The following is an 11,021-nucleotide window of genomic DNA, read 5'->3' as shown; positions in this document are numbered from 1 at the left end:
ATGGGGATTAACATAAGAATAAAATAAATAAATAAATAAATAAATAAATAAATAAATAAGCTTTTGCACAGCAAAAGAAACAGTCAACAAAACCAAAAGACAATCGACAGAATGGGAGAAGATATTTGCAAATGACATATCAGATAAAGGGCTAATATCCAAAATCTATAAAGAACTTATTTTTTTTTAAAGATTTTATTTATTTATTTGAGAGAGAGAATGAGAGACAGAGAGCACGAGAGGGAAGAGGGTCAGAGGGAGAAGCAGACCCCCCGCTGAGCAGGGAGCCCGATGCGGGACTCGATCCCGGGACTCCAGGATCATGACCTGAGCCGAAGGCAGTTGCCCAACCAACTGAGCCACCCAGGCGCCCTATAAAGAACTTATTAAACTCAACACCCAAGGACCAACTGTGTCACTTACTTCTATCTTCCACAGTTTCTGATGAGAAATCTATTGTCATTCAAATTTCATACCCTTATTTTTCTTGGTCTGTTTTCAAGATTTCATCTTGAAAATCTCTCACAAGTTTGATTATGATGTGTTTGGGCATGGATTTCCTTGAGTATTTTGTTTGGGGTTCAGTTATATTCTTTAATCTGTAGGTTTATGTTTCTTACTAAATTGAGACATTTATGAACATTATTTCTACAAAATATTTTTTTGGTATTGCAGTCCATGTATGTTATTTAGGGTAGAGTAGCTACTTACAAAATAATGCAAGTTTGTAGAAAACAATTTGACATTACATGTCAAGAATATTAAAATAATTCATGTATTTCAATTATCCTTTTAAAAAATCTCTCCTTAGTAAATAATTAGAACAGTGATCAAGTACTTATAAATGAAGTAACGCTTTCTAATATTATGCATGAGGACAGAACATTGAACCACATATAAACATTCACTAATAGCACTTTTAGTAACAATAAATCAAGTTATACTCAGTTAAATATTTATTGAATGTTCAGAAGATATATGTTGCTTATGCTAAATATCACTAAAACACACAAATATAAGACCTTTTCTTTGATCTCTAACTAGAAAGATAGAACCTAAAAAAATTATCCCTTGAAAATAATTGGTCAGAGATTGATCACTTCCAGAATCTCATGATTATTTCAATGTATTGTTGGATTCAGTTTGCTAGTATTTTATTGAGAATTTTTGCATCCGTGTTCATGAGGGATATTGGCATATAGTTCTCTTTTTTAGTGGAGTCTCTATCTGGTTCTGGTATCAGGGTAATGCTGGCCTTATAGAATGAATTTGGAAGTTTTCCTTCCTTTTCTATTTTTTGGAATAGTTTGAAGAGAAAAGATGCTAATTCTTTTTGTTTTTTTATTTATTTTTTACATGATTTTATTTATTTATTTTTGAGAGAGAGAGAGCGAGCTAGCACAAGTAGAGGGGAGGGGCAGAGGGAGAAGCAGACTTCCTGCTGAGCAGAGAGCCTGTGGTGGGATTCAATCCCAGGACCACGGGATCATAACCTGAGCTGAAGGCAGATGCTTAATTGACTGAACCATCCAGGCGCCGATACTAACTCTTTTTAAATATTTGGTAGAATTCACCTGTGAAGCCATCTGTCCCTGAACTTTTATTTGTTGGGAGTTTTTTGATTACACATTCCATTGCTTTGCTGGTTATCAGTCTGTTCAAGTTTTCTATTTCTTCCTGTTTCAGTTTTGGTAGTTTATATGTTTGTAGGAATTTATCCATTTCTTTCAAATTGTCCAATTTATTGGCATATAGTTTTTCCTAATATTCTCTTATAATTGTCTGTATTTCTGTGATGTTCATTGTTATTTCTATAAGCGTTAGTTGGTTGTGTTTTCTCTCTTCTCAAACTGTTCCAAAAAATAGAAAAGGAAGGAAAACTTCCAAAAAAATCATTCACTGTGATCAAGTGGGATTTATTCCTGGGTTGCAAGGCTGTTTCAATATTCACAAATCAATAAATGTGATATAATACATTAGTAAAAGAAAGGATAAGGACCATATGATCATTTCAATGGGTGCAGAAAAAACACTTGACAAAGTACAACCACCACTCATGATAAAAACCCTCAACAAAGTAGATTTATAAAGAACATACCTCAACATAATGAAGGCCATCTATGAAAAACCTACCGCTAATATCCTCAAAGGGGAAAAACTGAGAGCTTTTCATATGACAGGAATGTCCACTCTCATCATTGTTATTTAACATAGTCCTGGACGTCTTAGCCACAGCAATCAAACAACAAAAAGAACTAAAAGGCATCCAAAGCAGCAAGGAAGAAGTAAAACTTTCAGTATTTGCAGATGACATGATACTCTATATACTGAAAGGTTCCACCAAAAAACTACTAGAACTGATACACAAATTAACTAAAGTCACAGGATACAAAATCAACGTACAGAAATCTGTTGCATTTCTATACACCAATAATGAAGCAGCAGAAAGATAAATTAAAGAATCAATCCCATTTACAATTAGACCAAAAAAAAGAAGATACCTTGGAATAAACATAACCAAAGTAGTGAAAGATCTGTACTCTGAAAACTATAAAACACTGATGAAAGAAATTGAAGATGACAAAAAGAAATGGAAAGATGGAAAGATATCTCATGCTCATGGATTGGAAGAACAAATATTGTTAAACTGTCTATACTCCCAAAGCAATCTACACACTTAATACAACCCCTATTGTATTAAATACCAACAGCTTTTTTCACAGAATGGAAACAAATAATCCTAAAATTTTTACGGAACCACAAAGACCCTGAATAGCCAAAGCAACCTTGAAAAAGAAAAGCAAAGCTAAAGGCATCACAATTCTGGGCTTCAAGTATATTACAAAGCTGTAGTGATCAAGACAGTATGGTACTGGCACAAAAATAGACAGATCAATAGAACAGAACAGAAAACCCAGAAATGAACCCACAACTATATGGTCAATTAATCTTCAACAAAGCAGGAAAGAATATCCAATGGGAAAAAGGCAGCTTCTTCAACAAATGGTAATGGGAAAACTGTACAGCAACATGTAAAAGAATAAAACTGGATCACTTTCTTACATCATACACAAAAATAAACTCAAAATGGATTAAAGACCTAAGTAGGAAACCATTAAAATCATAGAGGAGAATACAAGCAATAACTTCTTTGACATTGGCTGTAGCAACTTCTTACTAGATATGTCTCCTGAGGCAAGGGAAAAAAAAGCAAAAATAAATTATTGGAACTTTATCAAAATGAAAAGCATCCGTACAGTGAAGGAAACAACCAACAAAACTAAAAGGCAACCTATGGAATGGGAGAATATATTTGCAAATGGCATATCTAATAAAGGGTTATTAGTATCCAAAATGTATAGAGAAGTTATACAACTCAACACCCAAAAAACAATCTAATTTAAAAATGGGCAGAAGACATGAATAGACATTATTCCAAAGAAGACATACAGATGGCCAACAGACACATGAAAAGTTGCTCAACATCACTCATCATCAGAGAAACGCAAATCAAAACTACAATGAGATATCACCTCACACCTGTCAGAATGGCTAAAATTAACAACACAAGGAACAACAGGTGTTGGCAAGGATATGAAGAAAGGGAAACCCTCTTGCACTGTTGGTGGGCATGCAAACTGGTGCAGCCACTCTGGAAAATAGTATGGAGATTTCCCAAAAAGTTAAAAATAGAACTACCATATGATCCAGTAATTGCACTACTGGGTGTTTACTCAAAGAATACAAAAACTAAAATCATAAGCTAAATCAAAGGGATACATGAACCCCTGTGTTTATAGCAGCATTATTTACAATAGCCAAGATATGGAAGCAGCCCAAGTGTCCATGGATTAATGAATGGATAAAGAAGAGGTGATACACACACACACACACACACACACAGAGACACACACACAGACAGACACACACACACACACTGGAATATTATTCAGCCATAAAAAGAATGAAATCTTGCCATTTACAACAACATGGATGGAGCTAGAGAGTATTATGTTAAGTGAAATAAGTCAATCAGAGAAAGACAAATATCTGATTTCACTCATATGTGGAATTTAAGAAATAAAACAAGCAAAGGAAAAAGAAAAGAGAGAGAGAGGCAAACCAAGAAACAGACTCTTAACTGTAGAGAACAAACTGGTGGTTATCAGAGGAGAGGTGGGTGGGGAGATGGGTGAAATATGTGATGGGCACCAGGTGATGTATGGAAGTGTTGAATCACTATATTGTACACCTGAAATTAATATTACACTGTATGTTACCTACAGTGGAATTTAAATCAAAACTTTAAAAATTAACATCTTTGAATGTCAATTAAAATTAAAATAAATAATTTAAATAAGAAAATAAATATTTTAAAATAAATTTAAGCCAGTAGCCATTGAAATCATTTTCATGTAAATTCCTGAATACATTTTAGAAATGGGCAGAGTGAAACTTAGACTAATTAAAATAGTTTTTATTTGATTCAAAAAAAAATTATTAAGCCACTGAATGTTGGGCTTTCTGTTAGAACAGTTGAAAATACCCAATCTGTTGCAGATATCTCTTATTCACAGGCCATTGTTTTAAGTGGCTCACCCTCCAGAATTACAAATACCCAGGCGATGATTTAGCATTCAGCTAGGAAAAGATTTCTATCTCCTTTCTTCTCTCAAAATCATCATAATCATTTCTGGAAACTTAAAGAAGAACTAGGGTTGGACTTCTTTAAAGGCTGTGTCTGTTTTTTCAAGTTTCAATCATGTTAAACACAGAAGCCATAGCATAAAGTTTGCTCTGGAAATTTAAATAGTAAGCCCTCTGAATTTCCCAGCAACTGCTTAGAGAGTCTGGTGCAGACAGTTACCTCTAGAAGAACTGTTTTTCTAACCAATATTATAAAGAGATACAAAGTAAAAAAAATGTTTATTTTTTAGTCTATGGCCTAAAAAATCTGTTATGATTTTAAAAGCTTTCTTCTTAAAAATTCTTCAAGAGCCTATTTTAACTGATTCTAATTTTGAACTCAACATTTTTAATTTAATATTTAATTGATAACAAGTGACTTCCTGAGTTTTCATCTTGCTTAACAGTAGATTTCTGTGTCACATTGGATGGCTTTAACCAATGATAAAGCTGAGAAAAAAAAATAAATAAATTTTATTTATTATTTTATGTCAGTTTAATGAAGATTGATCACTTTACACTTCATTAAACAATTAATATGTTTTTAAAAAATTTTACAAATACATCAATAACCTGAAATATAAAACAAATGAGGTCACATATATGAATCACAGAAATACTATTTCATGTAACAATCTTATAGTTATTAAAAATTATCCTCATGACACTTGTCTCAGAATTTTTGTTGCCACTATAAAGTTCAATCACTATTAGATCAAGACTTTTGTTCTTTCATTCATAATGTGCAGAATTTATCAAGTAACATTTTGGAAATACTTTACAAATAGACCTTTATTAAATCCTTACAGTTTAAAGGCCCTTTTTCTTGTTGTTAGTGGAATTTACACATAAAATTAAGCATTGATTAATGAACTTTCTTTTACAAAAAGAAAGATTGTCAAAAATTCTTCTCTACAAGCATTTCTCAACAAGAAGTCATCAGATCTACAGATAATCATTATTTGACCACAATCCTAGTGATAACCCAATGGTTAAGATTACTGAAATTTCTGGTGACCTAGATTCTCAGAACTTTAGGGTTCTTCTACTAGTTAGAATTAACAAACCTATTAGTTAGAATTAACAAATTAACAAACCTAGAATTAACAAACAAGCCTAAATTAACAAACCTATAACACAAAGCCCAAAGATTTTATTTAGAAATAAAAGTTTATCTCTTATTTACATGGTCTCCACTGAAGCTTGACTCATATATGTGTGTGTGTGTGTGTGTGTGTGTGTGAGAGAGAGAGAGAGAGGGAGAGAGAGAGGGAGAGGAAGAGACAAAGAAGAGAGTGATGCAGTTTTGGGGGCATTAAACCTAAACTCCAAAACTGAAAAAGACACTGTAAACCATTTGAGTCTATGAAACAATTTGAGAAATGATTGTATCTAAAGCACTGTTTCTCAAATGCAGGTCTCAAACCATTCAGTGCATCCTTAAATGAATTTAGTGGGATGACAAGCATGTTTATACAAATGAAATAGCACACTAGGATAGAACAGAAAATGGCACAATGTGTCATGTATATTATATAGGTAAAATTTTTCACTGGAAATATTTTAGTAATACTTTTTTGGGTATTTGTGCGTACAATGTATTTCTTTCCATAACTCATTGTAAAAATATTTCAAAACTATGTGTATTCTTTGGAAGCACATTCTTATTTGAAAGAAAAGTTCTGGATGACCTCATTCAAATGGCAATTGAGTCTAGTGTAATAATTTTACTGGTAATTAATATTCTATTAAATGTTAATGGAAATATTCTTATTATGTTGTTATATAACAAATTATTGCCTAGGACTGAAAGTAAATCTTTTTTAAAGGATTTATTTATTTTGAGGGACAGAGAGAGAGAGGAGAGAGAGTGAGAGAGCATGAGCAGGGGGAGGGGCCGAGAGAAAATCTCCAAGCAGACTCCTCACCAAGCATGGAGCCCAGCATAGGGCTCCACGCAGGGCTCAATCTCAGGACCTTGAGATCATGACCTGAGCCAAAATCAAGAATCGGACACTCAACCAACTGAGCCACCCAGGCGCCGCACGCCTGAAAGTAAATCTTAAGAACACCAGTTTTTTTAAAGTTCTATTTCATTATTTAGCATTGTGATCTTGGATATTTTATTTGACTTTCTTGGTCTCAAGTGAGGGAAGTGGATTAATCCTAAAGTTCCATACAAAACTCATTTTCTAAGATGCCTTGTTTTGTAATATATTTTTGCTTTTTGGGACTATTGAACTTCAAAGTCCAGTTCCTCCAAGTTAGCTTCTTCTTCCAACAATAGCCCTACTTCACCTGTTATACTATAACTAGGGCTGTTAGATTAATATCTCACAGAATTCAAAATGAATATAGTTCATATTATATTAATAGTTTTCAAGACTTTTCTAGCAAGAAAAGTTTGTGAATATGATAACTATGACATCCATGTCATTATTATTGTTGTTATTTTCAAGTTACTATATTTCAGAGTTAGATTTCATAAATTGATAAGCAATTTCAATACACTAGATTTATGTCTATCAATGAACAGTTTTTTCTTTGTCCCCATTTTATGCCATTTTTCCTCCTCATCAGCAACATTCAAATATTTTTAGAATTTTTCTGCAATAAGCTCATGAAGAAATCATTCTTTTATTCTTCTTCTATTTGTTGCCTTGAGATTACTTTATACATCCTTAATGTAATTAGAAACATTGTTAAGAATACAGAAATTTTGTGCCTTTTACACCCTCCTGCATTTTGTGACATTATTGTTTAGCATTTAAAATGCATTGCTCATATATACATGTGTACAACACTATTTGATATTTATTTTTATTTATTTTATACAGTTGTTAAGACATAGTCACATAATTACTAGTTCCATTCCTGTTCAGCTATTTGTTATTTCATTTACCTTTTTTTAATGATTTAGTTATTCATTTAAGTGGGGGAGGGCGGAGGAAGAGACTCTTCAACAGACTCCCCACTGAGCTAGGAGCGAGACACCAGAGCTTGATCCTAGAACCCTGAGATCATGACCTGAGTCGAAATCAAGAGTTGGACATAAAACCAATGGAGCCACCCAGGTGCCCCTTCATTTCCTTTTGTATTTCTTCTTAGGATAAACTTCCTTCTCTCTGAGGAAAACCAAACCAAACACAACAAAATACCTTTCTTTGTTATTTGTTCTAATGTTAGCATGCTAGCAATGAAATCTCTCAAATTTTATTTGTTTGAAATTACCTTCATCTCATCTTCACTTTTGAAGGACATTATCATTTGATTTGCAATTCTAGTTTGGCAGTTCTTTTTATTTAGTACTTTATCTTGTTATCTTCTGTATTATCTATATTATCTTCTATAAAAGCAATTATCTTTTGCTTTTATATTTTGTTTTTGTTGGGAAGCCAGCTGTCTTACTGTTGCTCTCTAGTCAATCTTTATATTTTCCCTTTGTCTTTTGTTTTTAGAAGTTTTCTATGAAATGTGCTTGGTTGGGATTTCTTTACATTTATTTTACTAGGTTCATAGTATTTTTTTGTATCTGTGGATTGTTGTCTCTCATCAGTTATGACAAATTTTTAATCACCAGCTCTTCAAATATTGCTTCTCCTTTCTTATCTTCTTCTAGAGCTTTAATTACACAGACTGTAGACATTTTTATGTGTTTTATGTGTCTCCTTGATTTATCCTGTATTAGTTTTCTGTTGTCTGCTAAGTCCAAACTCATCTTTTACCATCTATTCAGTGATTATTTCTGTTACTATTTTACACCAATTTTAAGTCATATGGTTCTCCCGGTGTCCCAACCGAGAGTCTAGGGTTTTCACCAGGACCCTTTTTGCTGGGTCCCTTATATTCAATTGTGTACCGTAATAGTACATAAAGTTATCAGCCTTCCAGCTATCTTCTGCTGTTTTCTTAGGTTGCCATGTGTAGCAGCATAAAGGTGGGCAAATGCCTAAAGGAGAAACAGATTATAACATTAATCACATTAATGTCTCTACACTTTCTTTCTCTATGAGATTTTCCCTTTTCTACAAGTCCTGACTGCTTTCATGGCCTCAAACTCTAGTATTTGTGTCTTTATCCGCATGAGGTTGCCAAAAGTCTGGTGGCTTCTCTGCTTCTTATGCACTGCCTTCTGATTGTCCTCTTGGCTTGATGCTCAGCTTCCATTAAAAATCGTCCAATGATCCAAGGGCAAAGGCAATACCAGTATGTCATGCTTAACAAATACACACACAAAATGTGCCGTTTTTCTCAAGGATTTTGCTCCTCAAGCCCTGGCTGCCTCAGCAGATCTTTTTTTTTTTTTTAAAGATTTTATTTATTTATTTGAGACAGAGAGAATGAGATACAGAGAGCATGAGAGGGAGGAGGGTCAGAGGGAGAAGCAGAGTCCCTGCCGAGCAGGGAGCCCGATGCGGGACTCGATCCCGGGACTCCAGGATCATGACCTGAGGGGAAGGCAGTCGCCCAACCAACTGAGCCACCCAGGCGCCCTCAGCAGATCTTAATGTAAGTCAAAGAGTTTTAATCTATTTTTCTGTTTGTGACAGAAGCATCAATCTTGTACATGACATTTTGTCATATCCAGAAGGAAATTCCTGTAGTTTTACTTTGCATTTGCTGATTTCACATCAGGAAAAGTGTCATTTCATGTGCTATTGCCCATTCATATTTCCACCTCAGTGAATTTTCAGTTCACAACTTTCCACTACATTATTGCAATTTTTCTTATGATTGGTAGAACTTGTTTATATATTTGGGAAAATAACATATTCTAAACTTTATGTGACATGCATATTTTCTCTGAAATATGGGCAATTTTTTTCACCTTTTAAAGGTGTCTTTAGATGAGTAGTTATTTTAAGATGTCAAATTTATCAGTCTTGGCATTTAATGATTTATTCATATCTTATCATAGTTTATTAAGTAGGAGGCTGAATTATTTAAGTTTTAGTCTTTCTTTTATCTAAAATAAGCATTAAGAGCTATAAATTTTGTTCAAATCATGACCTAGATGCATCAAAAGTTTTGAAGTGTTTTAGGTTTAGCCATATAAAATTACCATTTTGTAGATCAAAATGGTAGAATAACACTATCATGTATTTAAACCCAAATACTATAGACATTATCAGACATTTTTTCATTTGTTTTATTCATATATAATATAAGTACAGTGAAATTCATCCCTTTTAGTGAACAGTTTGTGAGTTTAACAAAGGCACAGTTGTGTAAACATCAACTTAATTAGATTATCCAATATTACTCCAAAATTTGTATTCTATTCTTGCCTGTAGTTTAAACTTTCCCAAACCTTCAATCTCTGACAACCATTGACCTGTTTTCTCCCTTTCATTTTGTCTTTAAAGAATGTCATATAAATGTATTCTTATATTATGTAGCCTTTTTGAGTCTGGCTTCCTTAACTTAGCATAATGCATTGGAAAGTCATCCATGTTGTCCTGTCCCAATAATTGTATCTTATTTTTTATTACTGAATAATATTCTGTTATATAAATTTATAACAGTATGTTTATCATTCACCAGTTGAAAGATATTTAGATAGTTTCCAGTTTTGGGTGGTTATGAAAAAACGGCTATAAACATTCACATTAAGATTTGTATAAATACATATTTTCTTTTCACTTGGGTAAATATCTACAAGCTGTATTTCTGAGTCATATAGTAAGTATAGGATTAACTTTTAAAGAAAAGGCCAAACTCTTATGTAAAATCATTGTACAATTTTGCAATTTAGTCACCAATGTATGAGAATTCCTATTGCTCCAAATCTTTTCCCACAACTGATATTATTAGCTTGCCTTTTTTTTTGGTCATTCTAATAAGTGTAAAGTGGTATCTTATTGTAGTATCAATTTGTACCTTTTCATGTACTTATTTTACTTATTTATAATCTATATATTTTATTGTTGGAGTGTCTTTTCAATTTTTTTGCTGTTTTTATTAAGTTGTGTGTTTTCTTATTTTTGAGTTTGGAAAGTTCTTTTTTTTTTAAAGTTCTTTATATATTCTACATGCAAGTATTTTATCAGATATATAGTTTGCAAATACTTCTCATTCTGTGTCTTATTACAATCTGTTAAGTCACTCTTGAAAAACAAAAACTCTGAATTTTTGATGAAGTATGATTTATTATTTTTTTCTTTAATAGATTGTATTTGCTGTTATATCTAAGTAACCTTTACCAACTCAAGGTAAAAAGATTTTATTTTACATATTCTGCCAGAGGTTTTATAGTTGTAGGATTTAAGTTTGACTTTATGATCCACTTCGAATTAATTTTTGTGTATTGTGTGAGGTATGATTTTTTTGCATAT

This window comes from Leptonychotes weddellii, chromosome 8 (assembly GCF_054177405.1).
Source record: "Leptonychotes weddellii isolate Sample4059 chromosome 8, ASM5417740v2, whole genome shotgun sequence".
In the NCBI taxonomy this organism is placed as follows: domain Eukaryota; kingdom Metazoa; phylum Chordata; class Mammalia; order Carnivora; family Phocidae; genus Leptonychotes; species Leptonychotes weddellii.
This window is presented reverse-complemented; position numbering follows the sequence as displayed.